This window comes from Zosterops lateralis (genome assembly GCF_965231275.1).
Source record: "Zosterops lateralis genome assembly, chromosome: 14".
NCBI lineage: Eukaryota > Metazoa > Chordata > Aves > Passeriformes > Zosteropidae > Zosterops > Zosterops lateralis.
Window position 1 is genome coordinate 7,617,812 of NC_139774.1, and position 11,307 is coordinate 7,629,118.

General features: G+C 48.8%; 1 long non-coding RNA gene across 1 annotated transcript; it reads right to left on the reverse strand.

The window, feature by feature from the left end:
• Nucleotides 1–277: 277 nt before the first annotated feature.
• Nucleotides 278–9,516, reverse strand: LOC310915213. The gene is made up of 3 exons (XR_014591153.1): nucleotides 9,476–9,516; nucleotides 6,403–6,855; nucleotides 278–767 (listed from the first exon to the last, which is right to left on the reverse strand). It is a non-coding gene; the product is annotated as an uncharacterized lncRNA (long non-coding RNA).
• Between the last annotated feature and the right edge of the window lie 1,791 nt (nucleotides 9,517–11,307).

An 11,307-nucleotide genomic window follows, 5' to 3' on the forward strand; every position in this document is an offset into this window, starting at 1 on the left:
TTTTAAATATAACCATTATTTAAAATATTTAAGAGTTGGGGTTTCCCCTCTCCACAAAATACCTCTCTCTGAAACATTACTCAGGGTTTAAATGTAAAAGCCCACCCTGTACAATGTGCTGCTGATTCTGTGCAGTAACTGCAGTTTAGCATCCAGTGATGATACCGTGGGTTAAATGACATTCCTTCCACAGTGATGGAAACTCTGACACTGTCTACACAGACATGCACAACAAAGGTTAGGATGGCTTAGCTCAGGTCCTAAAGTTAATGGGTATTTTAAAACCTCCCAAGAAGGTGAACTCAACCTCCTTGACTGCTGTACACTGGAGCCCAAAGAGAATTTCAAAGTACTTTTTGTCATTTACATCTGTCATTTATAGCTGTCATTGCTTAGCTCCTGAATCTGGGACTCCCCCAAATTGATGAATGTTGTCTAGTTAGGAGTGGGTCAAAGACATGGTCCTGCTCTAGAAGGAGAGTGACTTCAATGAGAAGATTTTTGCAGTCTTAATCATCTCTACTGCTTGTGATTTCTATATGAAAGCAGTGGGAATTTTCTGAAGGTAGTCAAGGAGTTGGCAATATGGACAGCTTAGAACTGAACACTTACTGCAGTGCTACCATGGTGATAATAGAAAGGACATAAAAAAATTTAGAAAGGGCAAACAAAGCAGTTGAAAGAAAATTAACCATTATTCCATTCTTCAAATATATCGTTCTTTAAGTCATCATTTTTGTGCAGGTTCACAGCCTGAGTTGATACCCCTAAAAAGGATAAGACAGAATAAGATTTTTAATGGAGTAGATGTGATAAACACAGACCAAGCTGCATTGTTTACATAAAATACAAGCAATGCCTGAGCTACCCTTTTCTGAAGATACTTAGCTCATGCTTGCTCAGAATTTCACTGTCATGATTGTCCTTTAATTTTTTCAAGGAAAGCTCTGAATAGCAACGTTTATTTTAAAACAGTAATTTATCTCCCTTATTTGTGTGAGGCGGGTTAAGCCGTTTGTTGTCAACAATGCTGCTTCACCTTTTATGCTGTATCCTGTTTCCATGTTGTGCTGAAGGGTTATAAATCTACTTGGGAATTGGCACGTGGAATATAATACTTCTTTTTGTAAACTCATGTAATTTAGCCTACTTACAGCAAAGTAAGTTAATTAAAATTCATTAATTTTAAGTCCACAACTAGCATATTTTACACATGTTCTAACCTTTTGAACTAGTAACAAAAGCACTCTAAAATACTTTATTTTTAAGCATACAAAATGCTTTCCTCCTTTGCTGTTGGCAACTATACAATGAAAGGTATGTCTGCAGTATTTTAATGTACACCATATTTAGCCAAGTAATTCAAAACAAATAAAATAGTCCCTTCAATTTGAAAATAGTTTTTAATTGTTTTTTGAATATGCAAAACACACACTTACCTTATGCATTGCATGCAGATTTAATAGTTATGAAAGCAAAACAAATTATTATGTTCAGATAGCACAGTTTTCCAGTTTCCACAATTGTTCTTAGCACAGTTTTCTACCTACATGACTTTTAAGACACTCTAAGGTACTTCTAAGATACTGTAGTAAGCAGAAAAGCATGAGAGGTTGTGCTTTATTTTTTACTTCCTTTGGTTTTCTTTTTTTGTTATTTCCTCCTGTTCTTTCTCATGTCACATCTCAAGATACTGTGTGATTGAGAGTTATATTTGCAGTTTACTAAACTATGGTTTTTGTCTATAATTTGTGCAATTTTTAAAAAACCCTGTAAATATGCATCTTTTTGTGATTTGCTAGATACATATAAAATCTTCCTGCTGCTATAAAATGCTTTTATTTGATTTGCATTTTCATCACCATTCAAATTAAAAGGGAACAGTTCCTATATTCACTGGTTTTTTACTGGATTCAGTTCAGCAATGTGGGCTAATGGTGCAAAAAAGTTCTACTGAAAGAAAGGATCTTCATAGAAATTGACCAAGACACTTGATACAGTGTCTTGTAAAGATTCAAAATTTCTCTACCATTCTGGCAGTCTGTTTTCACAGTCAGACTTGATGAAGTACTTGGCTAGCATTTATTTGACAGAAGATAGCAGCAAAATGTACAGTATCCCCTCTGTTATTTATCGTCGTCTAAACAAATTTATTCTTGCTGTGTTACAATATCTTAGTACAGCCAAAGACTATAAAAATGCATTAAATTCATCAAAACCAAATCTATCTGTGGACAGGACTGCCCTGCTGTGAACTCAGAGCTGTAGAGAGTCCCTGGTTTCAGTGAGCTCTCTGGAGAACTGCATTCATGGTGGGCTTGCCTTGTGTGTCTGTAAGGTGGGGAGTTACCTGGGGCCTCGAGCCCTGAGAGTGCCATGGACACAGAGACCCGTGGTGCAGCTCTTGGACCAGCAGTGGCACACTGAGCTGTGATGGATTACTCCCAGAGTTTCTGTGGGAGAAAAGTTTTCTGCCGCTGTGAAGAATGACCCTCCATTTTCCTGTGCAGAACCATTCTGTATGTCACAATGGTATCTGGAATTAATCAAATGCCATTTGTACAATGGTGAGTGAGCTTGGATCATTAAGCTTCTTGTGTTTGATTTGTTTTCTGTTCCAGTAAATAACAGCAAAATTTCCAATTACTCCAATGAAATAAGATTAAGCTGCTACTGTATTTCACAGGTTTGCATAATAAAATGGTAATTTCAGGTACTGAAACACCAGCTCTCCTCAGGGCAATTCTGAAATTGACTTTAGTTGTTTTCCATGTTTCTTAGCGGGTGAACCAAGGCACTCCTAGTTTTCAAGGCAAGGCATTTCACAGTATCCTCAAAAAGGCTGCTCAATGAAAAACTGAAAAAAACAGGGGTGAAGGGGGCAAAAATCCCAGTCCTGGTGTATGCCATAGATTCAGCTAGATGATCAACCATCATTAGTTTAATTAGGCACCAGCATAGTCTTTCACTCTGGCAGATCCCAAAAAAGCTTAAAACATCCAGCAGCTGCTTCCTTGCAGCAAGTCCCACAGAAAAAAGCCAGGCCTGGCCTTCACCTTCCCCTTGCAGCCTTCAAACTCTGCCACAGGCACAGGTGATTCCCACTTTCCTTCCCAGCTGTATGGAAAAGCACATCCTCCCAGTGTCACCGGGTCCTCAGGGAAGCAAACAGCGGCTCCACTTCACACAGCTCAGTGTGCCAGGACAGAAAGCTTTCACTGACCCTTGCCTTTTCCTCACAGCCTCTCCCCTGCAGAGCACACACACTGGAGCTCTGCACTTTGCTTCTCAGCTGATGGCAGTGTGGTATTGCTGGAGTCCCACACATCCATCCCCACCTCGCACAGGCAGAGTGCTGCTGTCAGAACATGCTGATGCTCCACACTCTCCTGCTCAGCTGTTGGCACTGTCACTTTCTGTGTCCTGCTGGCAGTCTGAACCTAAACTGAGAAGTTTCTGCTGACATCTCACACACACAGATGTGCCAGGAGGAAAAGGTTGCTGGGACCTTGCCACTTATGCTCAAAAAAGTCTGTTCACCCTGCAAATGAGAGCTTTCTTCTCTTTACATTCTTTAAACTTCACATACACACTCCTACACACTGGAGCTATGCACTTTCTTTCTCAGCTGCATGCACACATCCCCCACCTTGACTTCTCTACTGCTTTTCTCTGGGCCTTGCTGTGCACAGACTTATCCTCTAAGATACCCATTGTGCTGCCTACCCCCTGTTATATTGCCTTGCCTTTACTACCTAACCTTCCACTTCCTTACCATTCCTTTCCTTTACTTTCCTGACCCATCCATATCTTTCCTTTGCCCTTCCTTCCAATCCAGTTCCTTGCATTGACTTGCTCACCCATCCCCCACATGGAATTCCAGACCCCCTCTTTCTGTGGGATTTCTTCAACTTGCCCTGCCTGCTCCTCCTAGGACTGTCAAGGCCTTCTGGTCCTCCAAAGTTTCAGGAGCCTGTGAGAGGAAGCCCAGAGGAGGTCAAAGGCAAGCACACCCATCTGTCCTGGCAGCTTTGTTCTGGCACTTATCCTTGCATGTCTTGAATTTTACACATGAAATTCACATTTCACCCTTGGGCTCCAGGATCAGAATGACAGGGGTTTTGCATACATAGGAAAGCAGGTAGCCCAAGAGTTTTAGTTGCAGATTAGAGACAGCCCATGTGGGATCAAGGCCAGACAGAATAATCTGTCCTGGCTGTTTTTGTATACCAGCAATTCTTGAAGGCACATCTCAGTTGCCTTGCCTTGCCCTGCTAACCTTCCCTACCCCTGCATTTTCTTGTATGTCCATGCCCCACCCTTGACCTGCCTACTGCTTTCCTCCAGGGCCCTGCCTTGCCTAGCCCTTCCTGTTTCTGCCTGGCTTACCCATCCCTGGGCTTACCTTCCTGTGCCCAGCTTTGCCTAGAACTCCTGGGCCTGCTCTTTCCTACCACCCCATTTGTTTTCCCCTCGCTGCTCTGGCCTTGCCTACCTCTCCCTTGACTTGCCCACAATTGCCTACCCTTGGTCTGCCATGTCTTGCCTGCATGGAAGGCAAGGTAAAGAGTGCTAGGCAAGGCCAAACAAAAGAAGGAAGCAGTAGGTAGGGCGAGGCAAGGCAGACGTAGGCAAGGCAAGCAAAGCAAGAGTAGGTCAGGAAAAACTAGGCAAGGTACTGAAGGTGAGGCATGGCCAGGGGACCCAGAGTGCCTTTCCTTGGGGAGTAAAAGATACAGTGCCAGCATTGGTAGGGCAGATGTTAAGGTACCATGGGAAGGTGTAGTCCAGCAAGACTGGGCCCCTTCTGTGTAGGAGCAATTGTTGGACTTGTTCAATACTGGACACGGTATGCAACTTCTGCTTACTAAGTTCCTGAATGAGAATGGCAATGCTTTTTCATGGGAAGGAAAGCATACAACCCCAGTGTTGGAGGGCAAGATCAGTGAAACCTTTTTGTGCTGGCACAGTAGATTTGAGAGCAGGGATGTTTACAGCTTGGCTCTGCACTCGGGGTGGTTTCGAGCTGGGCTCGGTGCATTTCCCTCTTTCGCGGGTGGGCAGCGGCATCGTGTGGTTGTTTGGATGAGTGCTGACAGTGCCCAGGAAAAAAGTCAAGTGCTTCCCTGGCCCGGCCCCTTTCGTGTGGGAGCAGTTCGTGCAAGAGCTCTGCTGTGGATCCTGGCTCTTGGAGACTGACAGAATGGGATCCTTCACGTAGAAGGGAACAAAGAGGAATCGTTTCATTTTTGGCTGTGCAGTTTATCGGCTGCAAGAGAAAAGGCAATTGCAGCACGGCTCCTTCCTTTTAAGAACCTTTTCTGTGCAATCAGCTGTTCAACATGTAACCCACACCCTCTGAACAACATCCACGTCCCTGAGATATGCACTTTCTCTCAAGCTCTATGTGCTCTATGATGCTATGCTCTCACTCTTGCAGATCCCAAACCCCTTCAAAATGTCCAGCAGCTGCTCACAAAGAAAAAGTCTGACAATAAAAAGCCAGTGCTGGCCTTCATAGTGCCTTTGCAGTCTGTAAACTAGAAGAAACACACTAGTGATTTACATTTCCCTTCTCAACTATATGTATAGCATCAGCACAGTCACTCTAAGTGGCAGAGTCCATGGCTAAAGCAAAGTGTTTCTACCTGCAGTTCAGACTGAAAGATCTGCCAGGAGACAAGGCATTTGCTAACCTTCCCTTTTCCCTGAGAAATCTGATATTTGCAGCACAATCACTTTCACACGGCTTCAGTGTTGCTGAGTCCAAGCAGCTATAGCTCACAGAGAAGTACATCTCATGACACAAGATGTTCCTAAAGTAGCTATTTCCCCTAGCAGCACTTCAATTGCACAGAGCATACTGGGACTATGCACCTTCCTTCTCACATATATAAAATATTCACATTTTTCACTCTTGCAGCCCCATTGCAAACATCCAGTAGCAGCCCTTATCCAACAGCCTCTAGAAGACAAAGCTGTTGCTGGGCTACACCTTCCCCTTGCTGCACGTAAACCACATCAAACTCACCAGTGCACTGTGTATATCCTTTCTCTGCTGCCTCTCCCATCGTGTTCTCTGCATCTCAGGGCCCAAAGTAAGGGCAATGATTTTCACATAGAGCTGGAAGAAGAATAGGTGGCTGCACGAGTAGCTGTTCTTGAACTTACTGCTTATCAACTACCTATGTGAATTAGGAAGGCGAGTGCCACTCCTCTGGCAGCCTGTACACTGCACACACCAGCCTGATGCTCTACAGTTTCATTCTCTGCCTTTTTACCCTGTTGCACTTTCATTCTCCCAGAGGCAAATCATCATCTACTTCTCATACAGAACACTCTGCCAGCAGCAAAGCACTCCAGGGCACTGCTTCTGCTCAGATGCTCGGGCCAGGCACTTACCTACTCAGTGCTATGTACCACCACTTTCTGCCTCTCTTGTCTGAATGCAAATGGAAAGCTTCTTGGCTAAGTCTCGCACAGAGAACTGTGCCAGGACAACAAGCTTGCTTGGAGCTTGCCCCTGAAACTTGTGGAAACTTTTATTTGCACCACATTCAAGGTCTGCTTTCCTTCCCGAAGTGCAAAGTGCTGTCAGCTCGACGTGTTCTCTTCACGGTCCTTCTCAGCTCAAAGTACCACCATGCACATCACAGCCTTGCAAGGACTGAAAATCTGGAGACATCTCACACAGAAAAATGTCCCAGGACAAAACCATGTTCTTTATGTCCCCTTCTCATCGCCCAAACTGTGGTGCTGTGTTGAAAGTCTTGGCCACAGAACAACTAATCCAGCAACAAGTGCATCTCTCCTGGCATATTTCGCTGAGTGAGAGCTACATGGAAAATTCAGACTCTGTGAAACAGAAAAAATGTCAATGTACCTCTCCCTTGCCTTGCCATTGAACTCCTCCTTTGCTTTGCATTCCCTTCCTCAGCCCTCCTCCACCTGGAATTCAAGACCCCTTTTCTGTGACATTTCATGGTCTTGCCCTGCTCTGCCCTACTCCTAATAGGACTCCCAAGGCTCCCATGTATCCCCAGTGTTTCAGAAGCATGTGAGAAGAAACCCAGGGGAGGTCCCATGCAGCCAGACCTGTCTTTCTGGGCAGCTTTTGTCTGGGACCAGTGCCTGCATGTGTTAAATTTTGGACAGGCAATCCACATTTTGCCCTTGGCCTCTGGGACCAGAATGGCAGTTCTTTTGCAGCCAAAGAAAAGCAGGTAGCCCAAGTATTTGAGGTGCAGATTAGAGACGGTCAATGTGAGATCAAGGCCAGACAGAGCAGTCTGTCCTGGCCACTTCCCTGTATCAGCAATCCTCCAATATACCTGCTACCTGCCTTGGTACCACAAGAGTTTCCTCGCCCTGCCCTGCTAACCCTCCCCAGCCTTGCACTCCCTCATATGCCCATGCCCCACCCTTGACCTGCCTACTGCTTTCCTCCAGGGCCTTGCATTGCCTAACCCTTTCTGTTTCTGCCTGGTTTCATTTCTCAAGGAATGTTCCAGAGCAAGAGCATCCACAGTAGAGTTACACTGTCATAACCACAAGTGTCATTAATTCTGGTACAGTTCGTGGAGGTAATATATCTAGAAATAAAAGGTTTTAGATCTTTTAAACTTTGAAATAGAACCATTATCCCAGGCAATGGAACTATTAACCCGAGCTCGCACCTGCCTGCGACGGGGAGGAGGATGAGGAGGATGAGGAGAAGGGCAGTGCCGAGGGGCCGGGAAGGGACTCACCCCCGGACGCTCTCTCCGCCCCTGCTGCCAGCCCCGGCGGGGTGGGCACCTTCCCGGGCTGGGCACTATCACGGGGTTTGGGCACTATCCCGGAATGGGCACCATCCCGGGTGTGGGCACTATCCCGGGGTGTGGGCACTGTCCCGGGGTGTGGGCACTATCCTGGGTTTGGGCACTATCCCGGGTGTGGGCACTATCCCGGGTGTGGGCACTATCCCGGGATTTGGGCACTATCCCGGGTGTGGGCACTATCCCGGGATTTGGGCACTATCCCGGGTGTGGGCACTATCCCGGGGTGTGGGCACTATCCCGGAATGGGCACTATCCTGGGTTTGGGCACTATCCCGGGTGTGGGCACTATCCCGGGGTGTGGGCACTATCCCGGGTGTGGGCACTATCCTGGGTTTGGGCACTATCCCGGGGTGTGGGCACTATCCCGGGTGTGGGCACTATCCCGGGGTGTGGGCACTATCCCGGGGTGTGGGCACTATCCCGGAATGGGCACTATCCCTGGGTTTGGGCACTATCCCTGGGTTTGGGCACTATCCCGGGTGTGGGCACTATCCCGGGTGTGGACACTATCCCGGGATTTGGGCACTATCCCGGAATGGGCACTATCCCGGGGTGTGGGCACTATCCTGGGTTTGGGCACTATCCCGGGTGTGGGCACTATCCCGGAATGGGCACTATCCCGGGTGTGGGCACTATCCCGGAATGGGCACTATCCCGGGTGTGGGCACTATCCCGGAATGGGCACTATCCCGGAATGGGCACTATCCCGGGTGTGGGCACTATCCCGGGTGTGGGCACTATCCCGGAATGGGCACTATCCCGGAATGGGCACTATCCCGGAATGGGCACTATCCCGGGTGTGGACACTATCCTGGGCTGGGCACTATCCCGGGTGTGGGCACTATCCCGGGTGTGGGCACTATCCCGGAATGGGCACTATCCCGGGTGTGGGCACTATCCCGGGTTTGGGCACTATCCTGGGGTTTGGGCACTATCCCGGGTTTGGGCACTATCCCGGGGTTTGGGCACTATCCCGGGTGTGGGCACTATCCCGGAATGGGCACTATCCCGGGTTTGGGCACTATCCCGGAATGGGCACTATCCCGGAATGGGCACTATCCCGGGTGTGGGCACTATCCCGGGTGTGGGCACTATCCCGGGGTGTGGGCACTATCCCGGAATGGGCACTATCCCGGGTGTGGACACTATCCTGGGCTGGGCACTATCCCGGGTGTGGGCACTATCCCGGGTGTGGGCACTATCCCGGAATGGGCACTATCCCGGGTGTGGGCACTATCCCGGGTGTGGGCACTATCCCGGAATGGGCACTATCCCGGAATGGGCACTATCCCGGGTGTGGGCACTATCCCGGGTGTGGGCACTATCCCGGAATGGGCACTATCCCGGGTGTGGGCACTATCCCGGGGTTTGGGCACTATCCCGGGGTGTGGGCACTATCCCGGGTGTGGGCACTATCCCGGGTGTGGGCACTATCCCGGAATGGGCACTATCCCGGGTGTGGGCACTATCCCGGAATGGGCACTATCCCGGGTGTGGGCACTATCCCGGGTGTGGGCACTATCCCGGGTGTGGGCACTATCCCAGGTTTGGGCACTATCCCGGAATGGGCACTATCCCGGAATGGGCACTATCCCGGGTTTGGGCACTATCCCGGGGGGGCCCGGCCCGCTCCGCTCCTCTCCCGGCCCGCTCACCTCCCGGCCCCTCTCCGGCCGCGGCCCCGCTCCGTGTGGCACCGCGCCGCTTTCGCTTTCCCTTTCCTGGCGAAGGAGGGGCGGCCCCGGGTGCCGGCCGCCCCCGGGGAAAGGTCTGGGGGAGCAGGGGCGGGGGGAGCCCAGGGGGACCGGCCCGGAGCCAGGAGCGCGCCTGGGCTGCGAGCAAAGCGACTCCCCCAGTCCGCCTCTCACACAGCGGGTTTGTCTCTTCCCCAGATGCCCGATCGAGATACTCCCCACACCTGGAGTAGGACAGGTGAAGAAGCACTTCGGTTCCTCACCGAAGGGACCAGAGGGGTTTAACAGACATGTAGGTGTGGCACTTGGGGACAGGGTTTAGTGGCAGGCTTGGCACTTCTGGGGAAAGGATTGGACTCGATGATTCTAGAGGAGTTTTCCCACCTAAACGATTCTATGAGTCCCTGTAGATATGGCAGATCCAGCTCCCATAAGGTCATTTACCTCTTGGGACTTGAAGTGGAGGCACTTGGGATGGTGGGAGTGACTTTCTTCATGGGAAAGCAGCAGTCCCATAACAGGAGAACTCCCTCTGACCAATACCCCCTCTACAATTGAGAGCAGGAGCTACATGAACTCTGGTGGCTTGGATAAAGCTACTGGAGCACTGAAGAGTTCTCATGGCTAAGAACAATTAATAAATAACTCAAAAGGAAATTAGGTTGGTTCACCCCAGGGACAAAGAACCCTCCAGATGGTGACAATTAAGATACTTCAAGAAATCTCAATTCTAGCAGAAAGCCAACACCGACAGAGCCAAGGGAGAAAAGCTGGGACTCGACTCTCAGAAGTGCTTTGCAGGAACATCCTCAGCTGGTCTGCAATACCCCTCCTGCACAGCACAGTTGCTCACTCCAGGAGCTACTACCAGGAATGCTTACTCAATGACTGCAGGCTTTTAAGGTATTTTTTTTCAGGAATTTAATCAATTACCTGATGTTCTTGGACAGTTGCTGCTTATCACTCATTATTTACATTGCTTCGAAGTAAAGCTAACCTAGGAGCCAGTACACTTGTAGTTTATCAGAAGGCAGGCAAAGAGTCAAGTGACAGAGGTAAGACTTGCTGGCCTAAGAGATCAAAGATCTACAGTGCAAGTGAGACAGAAAAACTGTCTCTTTGCAGCTGTGGACATCCATCTCTACTGGCTCTGCACAGTGCAGTCTCTGGTTTGGGGGATTTTTTTTATTTTTTTTTTTCTCAGAAGCACTTGTTTCTACACAAGAATTTCTGGAACGCTGCTCCCAGGCTCTGTTCAGAAGAATGACCCCAAATAGAAGAAAACCCACAGTGCATAGGATGCTAGAGGCACCAGGGGTTTTACATGAAACCACAGTATGGTTTGGGTTGGAAGAGACATTAAAGCTGATCTCATTCCAACCCCTACCATGGGCAGGGACACCTTCCACTAGATCAGGTTGCTCTAAACCCATCCAACCTGGCCTTGAATATTTCCAGAGATGGGCCAGCCACAGCTTCTCTGGGCAACCTGTTCCAGTAGGTACTTGCCCCTCCACAGTCGAGAATTTCTTTTCAATCTCTAATCTAATCCAATCCTGCCCTCTGTCAGTTTGAAGCCATTTCCCCTTATCTGTCACTCCACGCCCTTGTCCAAAGCCCATCTCCCACTCCCCTGGACCCCCTTTAGGCAGTGGAAGGTGCTCTAAGATCTCCCTGGAGCCTTCTCTTCTCCAGGCTGAACAGCCTCAGCTCTCCCAGCCTGGCTCCAGAGCAGAGGGCCTCCTCTGGACTTGCTCCAGCAGCTCCATGTCCTTTTGATGTTGGGGGTCCCA